A 19337-nucleotide genomic window follows, 5' to 3' on the forward strand; every position below is an offset into this window, starting at 1 on the left:
CTTCTTACAAGTTTACTTGTCTTTTATTGTGTAATTTGAATTAGTGGAATTTGATTCATATTTGTCTTGGAGAACTTATTTACTTTTAACCAAGTAGGTAGAAATATTTTGCATGTAGTTACATTCACATAGATAAGTTGCATTACATACTCTCTATCATTCCTCTTCACTCCTTTATAGCTTCTCTTGAGCTTAGCATGAGGACATGCTAATGTTTAAGTGTGGGGAGGTTGATAAACCACTATTTTATGGTTTATATTGTGTTTAATTGAGTGGTTTTTATCAAGCCTTTGCACACTTATTCATACTATTTGCATGGTTTTACAATTCCTTCCCAGAATTTGTGCTATGATTGAAAACATGCTGCTTTGGGCTTTAAATTTGCTATGTGTAAACCTCTCTTATTACCATTTGATGCCATGATATGTGTGTTAAATGTTTTCAGAGATTACAAGGCAGGAATGGCTCAGAGGATGGAAAGGAAGCATGCAAAAGTGGAAGGAATACAAGAAGTTGAAGAAACTGCTAAAGCTGTCCAGCCTGACCTCTTGGTACTAAATTGACCATAACTTGAGGTACAGAGATTCAAATGATGAGGTTTTAGTTGCATTAGAAAGCTAACATCTGGGGCTTTGCAACGATATATAATTTGCCATAGCTGCCCCAAATTTAGGCGACGCGAACGCGTAGATGACGCGCCCGCGTTGCATCTTCGAACTTCAATCCACGCAAACGCGTGGACAACGCCTCTGCGTCACTTTCCCGCAACCTGTACGTACCAAAAAATGATGGGGGCAATTTATGGGCTATTTCTGACCCAGTTTTCGGCCCAGAAAGCATATATTATAGGCTATAAATTGGGAAAATCCATTCATTCATCGTATACTTCATATCAAATCATAATTCACTTTTCATAATTTTATATGTAGTTTTTAGAGAGAGAGGTTCTCTCCTCTCTCTTAGGATTAGGATTATGATTCCTCTTAAAGGATTTAGGAATATTTTTATCTTCTTCATCGCAGGTTCAATGTTCTTTTTATTTATTTTCTCTTTTATTTGTTTATGAACTTTTCATGTTAGAATTTTCTTAATTAATATAATTTGAGGTATTTCAGACTCATGATTGCTTTCTTCTATTTATTATATAAATAATTTAGATTTTTTCCTTTTGGCTTTGGTTGATTAATTGGTGACTCTTGAGTTGTCAAACTCATCGTGATTGATAATTGATATCTTTGCTGATTGATTTAGATTCCTATAACTCTAGTCTTTCCTTAGGAGTTGACTAGGACTTTAGGTGTTAAATTAATTTATCCACTTGACTTACCTTCATAGTTAAAGGTTGACTTAGTCGTAGCAAAAATATAATTCTCATCGCCATTGATAAGGATAACTAGGATAGGACTTCTAGTTTTCATACCTTGCCAAGAGATTTCTTAGTTAGTAATTTATTAATTCCTTCAATCCATTTCTCTTGTTCAAAACTTTTTCAAACCCAAACACTGTTTTTCATAACCAATAATAAAACACACCTTCCTGCAATTCCTTGAGAAGACGACCCGAGGTTTGAATACTTCGGTTTATAAATTTTATTGGGTTTGTTACTTGTGACAACCAAACGTTTGTACGAAAGGATTTTCTGTTGGTATAGAAGCTATACTTACAATGCGATTATATTTTTATATTTCTTTACCGATAGGAAATCCGATGGGAAATTCATTCATTCATCATATACTTTATATCAGATCATAATTCACTTTTCATAATTTTAGATGTAGTTTTTAGAGAGAGAGGTTCTCTCCTCTCTCTTAGGATTTAGGATTAGGATTTCTATTAGGATTAGGATTTATTTCTTCTTCATCACAGGTTCAATGTTCCTTTACTTCAATATTTCTTCTACTTTTATTTATTCTATTATTTTATTTTAGTTTCCCAAATTGGCTTATGAACTTTTCATGTTGGGATTTTCTTAACTAATGCAATTTGAGGTATTTTCAAATATATGATTTTAATTTAGCTTTCTACATTCTTGGCTTTGGTTGATTAATTGGTAACTCTTGAGTTGTCAAACTCATCGTGATTGATAATTAATATCTTTGCTGATTGATTTAGATTCCTATAACTCTAGTCTTTCCTCAGGAGTTGACTAGGACTTTAGGTGTTAGATTGATTAGTCCACTTGACTTACCTTCATAGTTAAAGGTTGACTTAGTGGGAGCAAATAAACAATTCTCATCACCATTGATAAGGATAACTAGGATAGGACTTCCAGTTTTCATATCTTGCCAAGAGTTTTATTAGCTATTGATTTATTAATTCCTCAATTTATTTCTCTTGTTCAAACCTTTTTAAAACCCAAAATATATCTTTTTACATAACCAATAATAAATCATACTTCCCTGTAATTCCTTGAGAAGACGACCCGAGGTTTGAATACTTCAGTTTATAAATTTTATTGGGTTTGTTACTTGTGACAACCAAACGTTTGTACGAAAGGTTTTTCTGTTGGTTTAGAAGCTATACTTACAACGTGATTATATTTGTGAATTTCTTTACCGATAGGAATTCCGATCGTCAAAATGGCGCCCAAAAATCGCCCCCAACATTTTCTGGTACGTACAAGTCACGGGAAAGTGACGCGGAGGCGTTGTCCACGCGTCATCCCAAGGTTCGATCCTTTAGGAGAGCAAATGCTGGTCGTTCTTCTTGGCAACAAAGTGACGCCTAATGCCTAGCTTCCTTGATGCCCTTGGTTCAATCATTGGTGAGTGAAAACAAGCCAATTTTGGCTTGTTTTTCTTGTGAGGTAGCGCTGCCCCCTCCCCCTTGGTCTTGAGTTCGAAACTTGTGGAGTGCATTGGCAAGCTTTTCTTCCTTGAATTTCTTAGAGACATGCCCGATAAAGCTCTTGGTAAAGCTCTCGGCAAGAGCTGAGCTTTGAAGTTTGCCTTGCTTCCTCCCTTGATGTAGCGCTCGGTTCTCATGGAGATCCTAACTCTCCCTTTTGCTTGGCCTTGCCTTTGAAGTAAAGCTCTTGGCAAGAGCTCTAGGCTCTTGGAAAGAGCTTTGTGCTCTTGCTAATTGTGTTGCACCACGCTTTTCTTCCTTTGGGCATGCTTTCTTTATTTTTTTCATTTCTTCACCTACAAGTAATCAAAACAACCAATCAAAGTATCACAAAATTCACAAAGCTTAAAATTCATTTAAAACCAATTAATTTTTGCTTAAACTTGATGATTTTGTGTCAATTAAAGGGTGGTTGATTGATTCAAAGAAACCATGCAATTCCACTCCAAATTACTAATTTACAATGCAAGAAAGTGCATAAAAACTAATGAAACAAGTTAAATTTGGTTGAAAAGCTAGCATATGATGACTTGTCATCAACGCTCAAGTCAGAAATGGCCCAGATGGCAGTAAGAGTAAAGGTGATGGTGACGTACCTTGGGGGAGGAGTAGGACCTTTCCCATATATACCCTGTCCATAGAGCGGGCCCCACAGGAGAGGTCTCCTTTCAGGAAGCTTCTTCTCCGAACTGTCATGTGGTTGGCAGTAGGGATGCAGGTGTTCGGGTCGCTGTCCGGATGGATTATGCTTGCCAGCCCGACCGCGCAGGTCGGGTTGTTCGTGGGCCGGATCGGCCAACTTGCCAGCTGGGCTGGGCTTTAATAATATTATGCAAAATTGCTCCTTTATCTGTTATTACTAGTAATTTAATTGACCAAAAACGTAAAAATTTCTTATAGGATAAAACTAAACATTTTAAGAAGATTTAGGGTGTGTTTGGTTTGTATTTTTATTTTTAGTTTTTTCTGTTTTTTGAATTTTGTAAAGAAAAAAATAAAAATTGTAAAAATAATAAAATACTATTTTCTATTTTCATCTCATGTTTTCACTTTTACCTTCACAAAATCTAAAAAATAGAAAACACTAAAAATAAAAATAAAAGATAAAAACACAAACTAAACACACGCTTTTTTGCTCAATTGAAAATATGTTAGTAAACCCAAACCTACAGGAAGGTTAGGGATTAAAAACATATTAAGAATGTTAACCGAGTTTTTGTGATAAAGATTAGATGCATGTGATTTAGTTAAGAAGAAAAACTCTTTGTAGACAAAAGTTCTCATAGCAAAATACAATTGTGGGAGCAATATTCTTCCTCTGGTTGAAAGGAAAGCCATTTTTTTCTAACCTTTGAAAAGGAATCTGATCCACTTGGCCAAGAATTGAGAAAAATGCTAGCATATTGGTAATTGATTTCGTATCAATTTCTTACAGCACAAATGGATGCATAATGGCAATCGTTTGGCTAACTAAACATTTCAAGTAATTTCAAGCAATTGTGCACAACTATTATGGACTTCTTTTCACTTTTAGGTGTGTGAGATCAGAGGCGGGGGGCAATAGCTCCCCAAAATTTTAGTTTTTCTTTATAAATTATATAAAAAATTTAATTTAGTTTTCTTAAAATATTTAATTTAATCTTATTACAAAATTAATTCTTGTCCCTCCTAAAGTTTAGTCTAGTTTTTCCCGTATGGGATGAAGAGAAACTTTGAAAATGGTTGTAGAATTCCATGTCCTCTGAAATTGCTTTTTTGTACCCCAAGTTTGGCAAATTCTTCGACCTGTTGATTATATCCAAGGTTTCTTTTCTCTAAATCTTAGGGAATGGTTTGCTAAGAATCTCTCTAAAAATGATAATTGGACTTGCTTGTTTGGAGTAGCAATTTCTTCTCTTTGTTTCTACTAAACATTTTGGTCTTTGAAAGAAAGCACACTCTCCTTATAACGACTTCTGTGGCTATAAATGTCTGAAGTGAGGATATTCTAAATGCCTTGAAAAATAAGCTTTTTTTGCATGCACTGAAGACTATGCCAAACAAATTAATCAGGTGACAATCTCCTCTAGAGTCATACATCAAGTTAAATGTTGATGGTTCATTCTTTTTTCTCTACAACAATCTATTCTGTGGTAAAATATTTCGCAATCACCTAGGACATTTTATTATAGGCTTCTTGTGTAATTTGGAGAGTTGCACGATCATACATGCTGACGTATCGGGTATGCTAAAGGGTATTTGATGCATGAGCATCTTTAGTTGTTTTTAATTATCATTTCTATGAATAAAATTTGTGATTTCCTTATTTCTACCGAGATTTTTATGCATCAATCAATGTTTTGTGGAATTGTTGTGAACTTTGATGATTGTAGGAAAATATGAAAAAAAATAGAAGCAAAAGCACTATCAAAGGATCAAGAGAAGCAGAGAGGGAGCTTATGACAAAAAGGAATCATGCTTACACAAAACTGTAGCAAAAAAGGATGTCATGCATACGCATCTAATGTGCATACGCACGTTTGTAGTTTGGTGTCCAACACCATTATCATGGTGTACAACGCCAAAAGGGAACAGAGGCCACGTACTTAGCATGAAGGACCTCATGCATACGCATTTCATGCGCGTACACATGTTTTTAGCTAAAAAGGTCTTCATGCGTACACATCCCACATGTGTACGTACGATACCCAGTTCGCATCTAACACCATTATTTTGGCATGAAACATGAAAATGGAACAGAGGCACATTTTTAATTTGGCTCCCCATGCCATTATTTTGGCATGCAATGCTACAATGGGCCCAATTCACAGTGTTCCAAGTTCTTCACTAATTCTTCAATTCTTTAAGATTCTAAGCAGTTGAATCAAGATTAGCACAAGCCCATGAGATCAAGCTCAATTAAGTTCTGAATTTAATATGAATCGAATTTGAATTTACATTTGAATTTGTAATATGTTATAAATAGGGAGTAAGAGAACACTGGGGGGCGGCACATACACAGACTATAGACGCTTTTCTTTTCACTTTCATTTTTTTCGTTCTTTTTATTTTAGTTTTGTGTTCTCAGTTATGAGGCACTAATTCTCCTTTGCTGAGGAGAAGAGCTCTGTTATCTCTAATGGATTAATTGTTCTTTCATCTCTATCTTTGATTTATGCATTATTGCTTCTTAGGGAATAGTTTTCGTTCTTCATTTTAAGGATTCAAATCTATTGAAAAATAGTTTGAATTTGACTTGAATTATATGAGATACTTGAAAATGTGATCATACTAATTGAGCTTGAAAATTCTCTCCCCCAGTTCTTGTGATTTTAAATGTGGAGTTAATAAGTAACATATAATCACCTAATATCTAGATCCATAGAATTGTGTGATGCTAAGTCAGAGAATGTGCTTTATCTTTTTTCATGAGCAATTGATCAAGAAATTGGTAATTGATTATATTAAGAGAAATTAAATCACCAAGAAATTGAGATTCAGTTACCTATGATTTGTCAGAGATCTATAATTACATGGTTGAAATAGAGGTGAAACTCATTGATCAGAAGGATTTAACATATCTGATCCTCAATATTCTATCTCATCTTATCTTCTTAGTTGATTATTATTGATTGTCTTTAATTCCTTTCTGAGCTTTATTGGTGTTTCATTTTCATTTTCAGTCATTTACTTTTAGTTCATTTACTTTACTACCAAGTCATTTAGTTTCCTATTTATGTTTCTTGATTAATCATCATCCAAATTTGAATTGTCTAAATAGAATAATCAATTAATCATTACTTGCTTAATTTGTTAATCCTCATGGGAATGATAATCCACTCACCATGGTATTACTTGATGCAATTCGGTGCACATGCTGATGAAATTGATATGAAATTTTTAGCGCCGTTGTCAGGGAGTAATTGTGATTAATAACTACCTCATTATTTGATTACCTAGATTAGACACTTTTTGCTTTTGTTATTTACTTCTTTTTATTATTCTTTTAGTTTTGGTTATCTACCTATTTGTGTTATTGCCTCATTCAGAATTTTTTTCACTGTGACATGGGAAATCCCAATTTCTCTTTCTCTTGGTGTTGTGTTTTTGCAGAATAATCAAAGAATGATGGAGTTTGAATCACCCATAGAACAAGAACACTATATGGGATATTTCTCATGACCACAAAATGATGCATATTTCTATGAATGGAGGAATTATTCAGATTCTGATTGAAAAACAATGCCACGGAATGATTCATTTTCCCAAGGGTGGAGCAACTATCATGAATTTGGTTGGGAAAGTTAAGAACAAGGAATGATGAAGTTTGAGTAAGTAAACTACATGGGATACTTTTTGCCACCATAAAATGATTTACATTTCCATGAACTATCTAGATTGTGGTTGAGAAAGTCAAGAACAAGGAACTTCAGTGTTTCATATCCCATCCATAAAGAACCATCATCTCTTGATCTTGCTTGGGAAGACTACAGCAAATAGCTGCTATATTTACACAAGAATTTTCACCCTTATCCCCTGATTATTTATATCAAAAACCTTGACCACTTGAGCTTGCCTTAGGACAACTCTCCCAAACCACATCCACATCCATACAACAAACCCAAAATTTTATGCAAGAAACCAGGGCCAACTTCAAGAACCAGGAAGCCTCCATTAGGAATCTAAAAGTTTAAATGGGGCAAATTACAAAACAACTTACTGAGAGATCTACTAATGCCTTTTCAATTGCTAACCTAACAAATGCAAAATCCTTTCTAAGATAAATAATGCAAAATCCTACAAAAGAATATGAGAAAATCAATTAAAGGAGTCCGTCCTATAGTGAATTAGAAAATACTCCACCCTCACCTATCGATAAAGAGGAAGATGTACAAATAAAAGAGGAAGTCATGCACACTCCATGCATGCATATTCTAACAATTAAGGAGGATGTCATACAAGTCTCTTCAACTCTATGCATGCAAGCCCCTTGGAAGGAAAATTTGATTACACCACCCACTTTTGAATTGAAGTCTTTATCCCCAACATTCGAATATACTTTTCTTGGTCCCAGTGAATCAGAGAGTTGTATGGGGGTTGATTTTTGGTGGTTATCTTTTTTCTCCTCATATCCATTGAAGTCCTTTCTCTTAACCAACTGGAAGAAGAGGGAGAAAATTCAAGAACCACATGTCAAGTTAACGACGTAAAAAGAGCGCTTATTGGGCAACCCAATCTTTGGTAACTTTTTTTCTTACTCTTTTCTTTAATGTTCAAATAATCTTGATGTGTATTGCATGGAATAAGTTTGGTGTTAGCACACAATAACATGAGATTTTATCCTCACTGGGTGCTTGGCACAAATTTAAGTTGAATGTGCATCACTATGTTTGGTGTCACCACATCAAGTTTGGTATTGCCACCTTTTCTTCATGCAAAGTATTTCATATTTGTACACCTCTATTTCATAAAATCACACTGAGTAGTTGCATCTTTTGTTTTCATTTAGTTTTTTTTTGGTAGTCTCTAATATGCCATAGCATGCATCATAATTGTTTCTTAAATTTTCATGCGTACAAGGCTCTCATAAGCTTGGTGTTTTTATACACATGCATGCATACAAGGCCTGCATTTGTTATTAGTGTTTATATATACACATGCATGCAAGGCCTTCGTTTGTTTTTAATGTTTATATATGTTTATGTATGCAAGGCTCTCATGATTATCTGCTCTATTTTTGCATGTATGGATGCACTTACATATTTGCTAAGGCACACTCACTTTGGTGGCATGCATAGATAAATTCTCATCCATTTTCCTAGATGTCTATTTCACATGCAAAAAAAGCAATGAGGTTTAGCTAGCAAAATCCCAAAATGAGTAAAGTACTAAGTTTGGTGTACACACCAACTCTACTGGGACTTGGCATACTATTGTACACATTCACACTTATGCATGCATCTTAGTCTAGTTTAGTTATTTCTTTAGCTAATCCACTTCATGCATCTTACTTGCACCATGCACATTGTGACAATAAGTTTGGTTTTTCCGTGCACAAAAAAATCTTTAATTTTTTCGTCACATTTGATTAAGCTCTTGAATCATTCATTGACTTTGACTAGATAATCATGATTATTCATAATTTCATTACTACTATTGTTCTTTGTTGCTTGAGGACAAGCAACCACTCTAATTTTGATGTTAGAGACTATGTAGAATATAACTTAGAAGGACAAAAGTGGAGGTAACTCTGTTTTGAGCTTTAATTCTTTATATATGCTTTTGTCTTTGGTTGATAATCATGACTGATTTCTTTTTAGTTCATCCTACTTTTGAGATTGCTTGCCTCCATTATTTTTAAGCATATGCAACAAAGGGTTTTTGAAAGGAAAAAGTTGAAGAAAATTTTTAGAATTTGGGACAAGTAAGATTAAGAAAAGTGGAAGTTCTCATAGTGTGATTGTTATTTCCTTTATTTTGTCATTTTTATGTTATGAACACTTTTTGTTGACCTTAATTTCATTTAATGCAAATTTATTTTTCCATGTCATTATTGCTTTCTTTAGTTGTTATTATTAATTTCTTGCACTTGGTAGCTTTAGATTTTATTTTTGTTGCAATTTAATATGCTTTTATTTTCATGTACTCTAAGTGTTTGATAAAAATGCTTGACTTAGTTTTTGTTTAGTTTTTCTTCACTCTTGGCTTGGAATTGAGAACTTTGGTCACCATTGAGTCATTGATACCCATTCTTGATTGATATATTAGGGTAGTTAGTTGATTTGGTTTCTACTAACTCTAAGTCTTTCATTAATAGAGTTGACTAGGACTTGTGGATTGAAATCAACTATGCCTATTTGACTTATCCTCCATATTAGGGTTAACTAAGTAGGATTAACTCTTTATAATCATCATGTGTTTGTGGTCAATGGCTAGGATAGGTAACCTTAGCTCTCAATCCTTGCCAAGAGGTTTTCTAACATTTGAATTTTCCTTTTCCTTGATTACTTGCCTTTGAATTTAATTGCTTTCATTTAATTCCTTGCATGTTTATTTACTTCCTTGCTATTTACATTACTTGCTTTTCTTGCAATCAAAACCCCTTTTTTTCCTCCATAGCCAATAATGGAGCATTTCATTGCAACTCCTAGGGAAGATGACTCAGGACTTAAAACTCCCGGTTATTTTGTATTGATTGTGACAATCCTTTAATTTAAATTTGATTGTTGGCCAATTGTTGGGTTGGGACTATACTTGCAATGCCAATCTTATTTTGAAAAAAATTCCTAGCCCGCTTTAGGCCATCATCATACCCCAAAAAGAGCTGAAGAAAAAAAAATAACGATCACAAAAGGAGAAAGAAAAGAGAATGCTGTCTTCAAGGTGACAATCTATAAAAAGACTTCCATAATATTATCCGAATGAAATTCCTATGTTCTAAGACTTCCAAATGTAAGGACTAATAAGCACTGAAATCCTTACATGAACATACAGTTTGGAGTTCACCCCACTATCACTTGATCACTTCATCCACTGAGATACCACGAGCAATTCTTCAACCCACTCCAATCAAGGGAATCCTTTATGCATATTTTTTTCTCTTGCTTGGGGACAAGCAAGATCTTTAGTTTGGTGTTGTGATGCATGAGCATATTTTTAGTGATTTCCTTGTTTCTACCAAGATTCTTATGATTTTATCGGCAAGTGCACCGAATCACATCAAGTAATACCACAGTGACTGGGTTAGCATTTCTACGATGATTAACAGATTAAGCAAGAAACAATTAATTGATTATTATAGTTAGGCAATTCATAATTAAGTGATGATTAATCAAGAAACATAAACAAAAAATTAAATGACTTGGCAATAAAGTAAATGAACTTAAAGTAAATTACTGAAAATGAAAATGAAATAACAATTAAAGCTCATAATACAGTACAGCTCTGAAATCACATATTGTTTCGGGACAACAACCCTGCAATGCTTGGAGCAACTTCGACACCTTATTATATGACTCTTCTTAATTACTGTATATTTACACAATTACCTTTTGCTTCACCATTTAAACCTTTATATACGAGGGTTTGAAATGATAGCTTTGCCTAACTGCACCTTGTAGAACAGAGATACTGACGGATGGGCTGGATAGTAGCAAGGCCGTGATGACACTACAGATGAGATTGCTGTCCAATTGTCGATGGTGCTGAGACATGGTGGGTGCTTTACCTCTTTGTTTTTGGATCTGTGGCCAATCCTAAATTTCACACCACCGTCTAGGTTGTAATAATCTCTACCCATATTGGAAAATGGAATTTTCTCGTGCATCGCATTCAGATCCAATGTATGATAGTGACTGGGTACAACTAATAATGCCGGAATTAGGTGAGGGACTGATGATTATATTTTTGATGGTTTAGAATTTCACAAATGAATTCTCGTTGCAAGTATAGTTTCTAAACCAAGCAATAATCCTTTCATACCAAAAGTTGTTTGTCACTAAAACAAACCCCTAAATTTATAAACCAAAGTATTGGAACCTCGGGTCGTTCTCCCTAGAAATTACAATAAAGTGTCTTGTTATTGGTTGTGAGTTATTTTGGGGTTTTTGAGATTTTAGACAAGAAATATAAATGGCAAAGAAAATAAACTAACAACTAACAAAGCTCTTGGCAAGATATGAGAACTAGAAGTCCTATCCTAGTTATCATCCTCAATTGTGACAACAAATTATCCATTACTCCCACTTAGTTAACCTCTAACCATGGAGGAAAGTCAAGTGGATGAATCAGTTTGATTCTTTAAGTCCTAATTAACTCCTAAAGGAAAGACTAGCTTTAGAGGCATTCAAATCAATTAGCAACTTCTAACTATCAATCAACAAAGGAATTAGATAACTCAAGAGTCACTAATTACTCTACCTAGGTCAAGAGGAACAAAATCTATACTAAAGCCAAAAGAGGCATTTTATCGAACACATAAGAGGAAATAAAGGTAAACATTATTAATTGAAAGAATTAAAGGAATCTATAACTACAAAAGCAAGAGATCAACAATAGAAAATCAAAGAAACACATTTATTATGAATTACCTTGAATTGAATTGAAAGAAAAGAGAAGGAACAATAGTAGATCTACAACAAAGTACAAGAACAACATAAAGGAAATTACAACAAAAGAATAGAAGAATGATGAATGTAACAACAAGAATTGAAGAGTAGAAGTAGAAGAAAGAGTGAATGAAAACCTAGATCTAAGAATTAAACCTAATCCTAATCCTAATCCTAGAGAGAAGTGAGAGCTTCTCTCTCTAAAACTAACTCTAAACTAATCCTAATGTGTGTGAATGATTGGAATCCCTTTGCTTTTCAATCATTGGCTTTAAATAGCATCTTTGGCGCCAAAGTTGGTTGGGATTGGGCCCCACAACTCTTCTGAATTCGCTGGCCACGTTTTCATTAAAAAATCATATTCCAACACCGACGCGTATGCGCACAGCACGCGTACGCGTCCATGGGGTAGTTCGCAAGGTGCGCGTAAGCGCCCGGTGCGCGCGCACGTCCATGGGCAAGTTCAACTCTTAGGTTTTTCATGATTTTCTCCACTTTGCATGCTTTTCTCTTCACTCCTTTGATCCATTCCTAGCCTTTTCAATCTGAAATCACTAATAAACACATCAAGGCATCTAGTGGAATCAAAGGGAGATTAAAATCATCAAGTTAAAGGCCTAAAAAGCATGTTTTCACACTTAAGCACAAATAAGGAGACAATCACAAAATCATGCTAATTCATTGAATAAATGTGGGTAAAAGGTATTAAAATCTCCAAAAATCAATACAAGATAAACCCTAAATATGGGATTTATCAACCTCCCCACACTTAAACCAAGCATGTCCTCATGCTTAAACCAAGAATGAAGTAAGGGTATGGCATTTTTTCAATGGAAACTAACTAAATGCAATCTACCTATATGCACTATCTAAATGAATGAAATTGCTTGGTCAAAATAAATCAATCCCTCAAGAATACATATATAAGCACAAGGGCTAGGGACTAGCAAGTCTAATCCGCAATTGAATTGAGTTATTAAATATTTTTACAAACTTGCATGAAAAGAGATGATCATAGGTGGAGACATGTAATTGAGCATCAAACCCTCACCGAATGTGTTTGCACTCTATTCGTTCAAGTGTTTAGGGTTGATTCACTCAATTCTCCCCTAATCATGCTTTCCAAGATTTGTTTTTCTTCTAACAATCAACATATATTTCATGCATGCATACAAGTATTATGAGGTCTTTTCTTTAGGTTGTAATGGGGTTAGGATCAAGGTAGGATGCATATATGGTCAAGTGAGCTTGAAATTTGAATCTTTGATAAGCTTAAACTTCCCACCTAACCTATGACATCCTATACAATTAAATTCTAACCTAACTACCTATTTTTCACTTTTTTAACATACTCATGCATTTTCTTTTCATTTCACAACACTTATGCATTGATCCTTATTGAGCTTTGCTTTGGGGCATTTTGTCCCCTTTTTATTTCTTTCTTTTTCTTCTTTTTCTTTCTTTTTCTATATATTTTTTTTATTTTCCATATTGTTTTTTTCTTTTTCTTTTCTTTTTCTTTTCTTTTTCTCACTTTTTTTCTTTCTATATACAAGAGTATTAATACATAAAGTTTTATACTTGATCAATACATGAGTATGTACCCAATTCCCAATTTTTACAACAAAAATATAAAAACACACCATTTTTCCAACCAATGTCCCAAGTTTTTCCACACTTGAATGATACTCATACACACTAGCCTAAGCTAATCAAATATCCAAATTAAGGACATTTATTTGTTTTTCGCTTTAAGGTTTGTAATGTGCTAAATTAAGAACAAGTGGGTTAAGTGTAGGCTCAAAGTTGGCTAATCAATGGTTGATAAAAGGTAGGATATATGGGTAAGTGAGTTAATGAAATGATGGCCTCAATCATATAAATCCATGTATACAAAAAATAATGGACATAAAGAATCAAACAAATCAAAGATTACAATCATAGAAAGAGAATAATGCACATAAGAGGAAAAATAAGTGGTTATAAGATGTAACCACACCATTAGGCTCAAATCTCACTTGCTTGTGTTCTTAGCTCAAAAACATGATCCACAAGATATATAATTCAAGCATGTTCTATGAAAAGTTTTCCACTCAAATCAATTGGTGCCCTATAGATAATTTTCTTGAAAAATTTCATTATTTTGACTAAGCTTATTGTGTATATATATGCAAAATTTAAGAAAATGCAACAAAAATCCTAAAATCCTAGAATGAAATGTAAAAGTATTGGAATTAGAAACTTGTCACCCAAAATCGCCGATCGGTCGGACGACCTCCCCACACTTAAAAGTTTGCACCGTCCTCGGTGCATTTAAAGATGAGCAAGGGGGTACGGCTACTCTCCGGATTGCTACCTTCAACTGGTAGATCAACTGGTCGCTGCGTGTTCTTTATCTTGCTTCCGTTATTGCTTGTGGTGCATCCATCATGAAAAACAAAAATATAACACCATAAGATGAGAAAACAGAAGCAGGGAAGCATACATTGTTGGAATGAGGTAAATCACTAGAATTGAGTGAGTGAATTAGTGTGACATTAGGAAATATTAGGTATGTGAGTTCCAAATTGGGCACCTTTTAGAACACACATTAGCATAAAAAGCTATGTCACCAAAAGAAGTATACACTTCACTTGTCCTAGTGTGCTTGAGATGCTTTAAGTGAACTTGTAAGATAAAACAAGCGTTAAAGAAGCATGAAAGCATTCAAGTCAAACATATATGGATGCATATAATCATGAACACAATGCATTAAGGTATATGCACAACATCACCCATCAAGAGGTTGCCCAATCACAGAATAAGGCTCAAATCACATGGTGGCCAAATCATGTAATTCAAGAAGAGTTGCAAGCTCGAAGGCAATTCTCATCACTTGGTATTCTCAAAAGGTAAGCATGAAGAACTTAAAACCAAGTAGCAAAATATAACCTCAACAATAGAATCCAACAAGGATTATAAACATAGTGATGTTAAGAAAATATCCTTTTTTAATACTCAGCAGCAATTAATGGTAAACAAGAATATTAATCTAACACTTACAATGAAAAAGAGAAAACTAAATGACAATTAAACTAACTAACTAATCAACTAACTAACTAACTAATTAACTAACTAAAATAAATGGTTATCCAGGGTGTTTGGAAGGTTGGATGAGGGGTAGAAGAAGGGAAGAAGAAAGGACAAGAAAAGAAATGGAAAGAGGAGAAGAAAAAAAATGTGGTAAAGGAAAGAAATCCGCGCGTAAGCGTGCATGGCGCTTGCGCACGGATGGTGGTGTAATGGGTTCGATGCGTACACGTACAGCGTGCGTCCGCGTCGATGGATTATTCCGAGAGTGGCGCGTACGCGGCATGTGTGCGTACGCGCGAGTGGGGTTGTGCCAAAGGCACAATGTCCGCACAGTGCAGGCCTAACTCTCGGGTTTTTGGTTGGAAGGTGGAACTTCTCAATCCACGCGTGCGCACGAACTTCTCAATCCACGCGTGCGCATGCATGGTGCGCTCGCGTGGATGGTCCAAAACGCTAGATGCATGCGTACGTGCACAGTGCGCGTACGCGTGGATGGTGTTCTGTTTTTCAAAATTTTTTTATGTTTTTGCACCAATCTAAGCATTCCAAACCTCCAAACAGCTACCATAACACCCTAAAACCTTATTTAACATACTAAACTACCAAATTTACTCAACTAACTAAACAAAACATGAAATTAAACTAGTTCTACCCATATTTACAAAAGAGAAAAATGAAAAGAATTTACCATGGTGAGGTGTCTCCCACCTAGCACTTTTATTTATTGTCCTTAAGTTGGACTTACGGGGAGCTCCTCTCAAGGTGGCTTGTGCTTGTATTTATCTTGAAACTCCCACCAATGCTTAGATCTCCAATAAGCTCCATTCTTCATGGATTGAGCCAAGTGTTGATGGAGTTCTTCACAAGCTTGGGGCTCCCAATGTTGATCTTTTTTTCTAATCCGGGATCCCACACTTTATTTTCATACCCATCTTGAAGTTGATCATCATTATTAATCCATCCGGGTGGTAAGCAAGATGAATTCTCAAGGTGATACCAAACTCTCCTTTTAGACCCATTCAATTGAACACTAGCCCAACCCTTGCATCTAAGCCTTGAAGTATCAACCAAAATGAGCCTTGATTTACAACGCCATCCACTAAACATTCTTCTCTTACGCTTTGTCCCACAAATCATCCTAAGTTGACTATCCGTTTCAAGCAAACCATACTCAAGTGGGACAATAAAGCTAATAGAAATGAGTTTTACCCACTCAAGTGAAGGAATATATGACAAAAAGTTGGGATGCTAGCCGGTTTACCACCTCATCTTTAGATTCTCCACATGTAGCCATGGGAGTTCCTTGAGTGTCCAAAAGTTGGGATGCTAGCCGGTTTACCACCTCATCCAAGGCGATCATAAATTGTTGCACATCCCTTGTCATCTCCTCTTGTCCTTGAAGAAGAACACCGAGGGTTTCATCCATTAGAGGTTGGGGTGGATGGGAGGGTTCATCATATTGGGGGAAGGGTTCATAATAGGAAGGTGGTTCATCATAATTAGGGTGTGGTGGTTCAACATTCTCCACTTTTTCCACTTGTTGCACAACATGCTCCATGGTTGCTTGAAATTGATCCAATGCTTCCTTGAGATGATCCCTTGACTCTTATTATACTTGGATATCATGATAGGGGTCACATGGCTCTTGGATCGATGGAAATGAATATTCTTCCATGTGAGGTTGTGGTGGAAGGTAGAATTCATCTTATGGTTAAAAATTTGTACGCATTAGAGGTGGTTCATCTTGGTCATTGTATGGAGTTGGCTCTTGAAAGTGGTGATATTGGGATGGTTCCATGTATGGCTCATATGGTTCAAAAGGAGGTTGGCATTGTAGGTAAGGATCATGGTCATATAGAGGTATTTGGTGAAAAGAGGCTTGTGAGTACGGTTGAGGGCTATGTTGAGGATATGACTCATAGGCATATGGTGGTGGTTCTTGAAAGTCACAAGGAGATTCACCATAGCCATTGGATTGGTATGCATCATAGAATGGCTCTTCTTCATAGTGCATTGGTAGAAGTTGTTGCCATGAGGATTGATTATATGCATATGGCTCCTCCCACCTTTGGTTGTCCCATCCTTGGTGCATGTTGTCATTGAAATTCACATCTCCTACAACATAATTGTAATCACACTCATACCCAAAGTGAGAATTCATGATGAAAAGAGAAAATAAAAACAAAAGCCAATAGAAAACAAGAGAAATAAAATTCGACAACTAGCAAACAAAGCAAAAAAGTAAGATATTCACACTATTCACATATGTACAATAACCAATAACGTAACACCATTGCAACTCTCTGGCAACGGCCACATTTTGATGATTAGATTTTTGATGGTTTAGAATTTCACAAATGAATTCTCGTTGCAAGTATAGTTTCTAAACCAAGCAATAATCCTTTCATACCAAAAGTTGTTTGTCACTAAAACAAACCCCTAAATTTAGAAACCAAAGTATTGGAACCTCGGGTCATTCTCCCTAGGAATTACAATAAAGTGTCTTGTTATTGGTTGTGAGTTATTTTGGGGTTTTTGAGATTTTAGACAAGAAATATAAATGGCAAAGAAAATAAACTAACAATTAACAAAGCTCTTGGCAAGATATGAGAACTAGAAGTCCTATCCTAGTGATCCTCCTCAATTGTGACAACAAATTGTCCATTACTCCCACTTAGTTAACCTCTAACCATGGAGGAAAATCAAGTGGATGAATCAGTTTGATTCCTTAAGTCCTAATAAACTCCTAAAGGAAAGACTGGCTTTAGACGCATTCAAATCAATTAGCAACTTCTAATTATCAATCAACAAAGAAATTAGATAACTCAAGAGTCACTAATTACTCTACCTAGACCAAGAGGAACAAAATCTATACTAAAGCCAAAGGAGGCATTTTATCGAACACATAAGAGGCAATAAAGGTAAACATTATTAATTGTAAGAATTAAGGGAATCTACAACTACAAAAGCAAGAGATCAACAATAGAAAACCAAAGAAACACATTTATTATGAATTACCTTGAATTGAATTGAAAGAAAAGGGAAGGAACAATAGTAGATCTACAACAAAGTACAAGAACAACATAAAGGAAATTACAACAAAAGAATAGAAGAATGATGAATGTAACAACAAGAATTGAAGAGTAGAAGTAGAAGAAAGAGTGAATGAAAACCTAGATCTAAGAACTAAACCTAATCCTAATCCTAATCCTAGAGAGAAGTGAGAGCTTCTCTTTCTAAAACTAACTCTAAACTAATCCTAATGTGTGTGAATGATTGGAATCCCTTTGCTCTTCAATCCTTGGCTTTAAATAGCATCTTTGGTGCCAAAGTTGGTTGGGATTAGGCCCCCACAATCCTTCTGAATTTGCTGGCCACGTTTTCATTAAAAAATCATATTCTAGCACCGACGCGTACGCGCACAGCACGCGTACACGTCCATGGGGTAGTTCGCAAGGTGTGCGTAAGCGCCTGGTGCGCGCGCTTCCATGGGCGAGTTCAACTCTTTGGTTTTTCAGGATTTTCTCCACTTTGCATGCTTTCCTCTTCACTCCTTTGATCCATTACTAGACTTTCAATCTGAAATCACTAATAAACACATCAAGGCATCTAGTGGAATCAAAGGGAGATTAAAATCATCAAGTTAAAGTCTTAAAAAATATGTTTTCACACTTAAGCACAAATAAGGAGACAATCACAAAATCATGCTAATTCATTGAATAAATGTGGGTAAAAGGTATTAAAATCTCCAAAAATCAATACAAGATAAACCCTCAATATGGGGTTTATCAGGGACAGGAAGAAGATACCAAACTGATGCGTCAACCGGTGTCTCTGGTAGAAACTCTTCCTCCGCATCTTCTTCAGAAGAACAACTATCATTGCTATCGGCAACATATTCCTTATCGGATTCCTCACCATCCACGTTCATGTCTACCACTAGACTAGCACAGTGTAGCGGTGGTGGTGTAAGAGGTGGATCATCCTATATGAAATTCGAGTAGCCAGATCCACCACTGCTGACGTCACAAACCTCCATAGAAAGCTCTATCACTTGTTCCGTCATGATTCTTCCATGGATGTCAAACATGAGGCACACATGCTTGTCGCCATGAAGCCAAAACAGACGAAACCAAGAAACTCTATTTTCCATCGATGCTAGCAACATATATCCAACCTCTTTGCTTCTGCTAGCACAAATGCTCCTCAATATCAGACTCTTTAACTCGGACAAAGAACTTACTCGCCGAGTGCACAACAGAATGGGATTATCACACTCAAATATCACCTAGTGTCACTGTTTCTCATATGACATTTAGGATACACACTTAC

This window comes from Arachis hypogaea, chromosome 6 (genome assembly GCF_003086295.3).
Source record: "Arachis hypogaea cultivar Tifrunner chromosome 6, arahy.Tifrunner.gnm2.J5K5, whole genome shotgun sequence".
NCBI classification, from domain to species: Eukaryota; Viridiplantae; Streptophyta; class Magnoliopsida; order Fabales; family Fabaceae; genus Arachis; species Arachis hypogaea.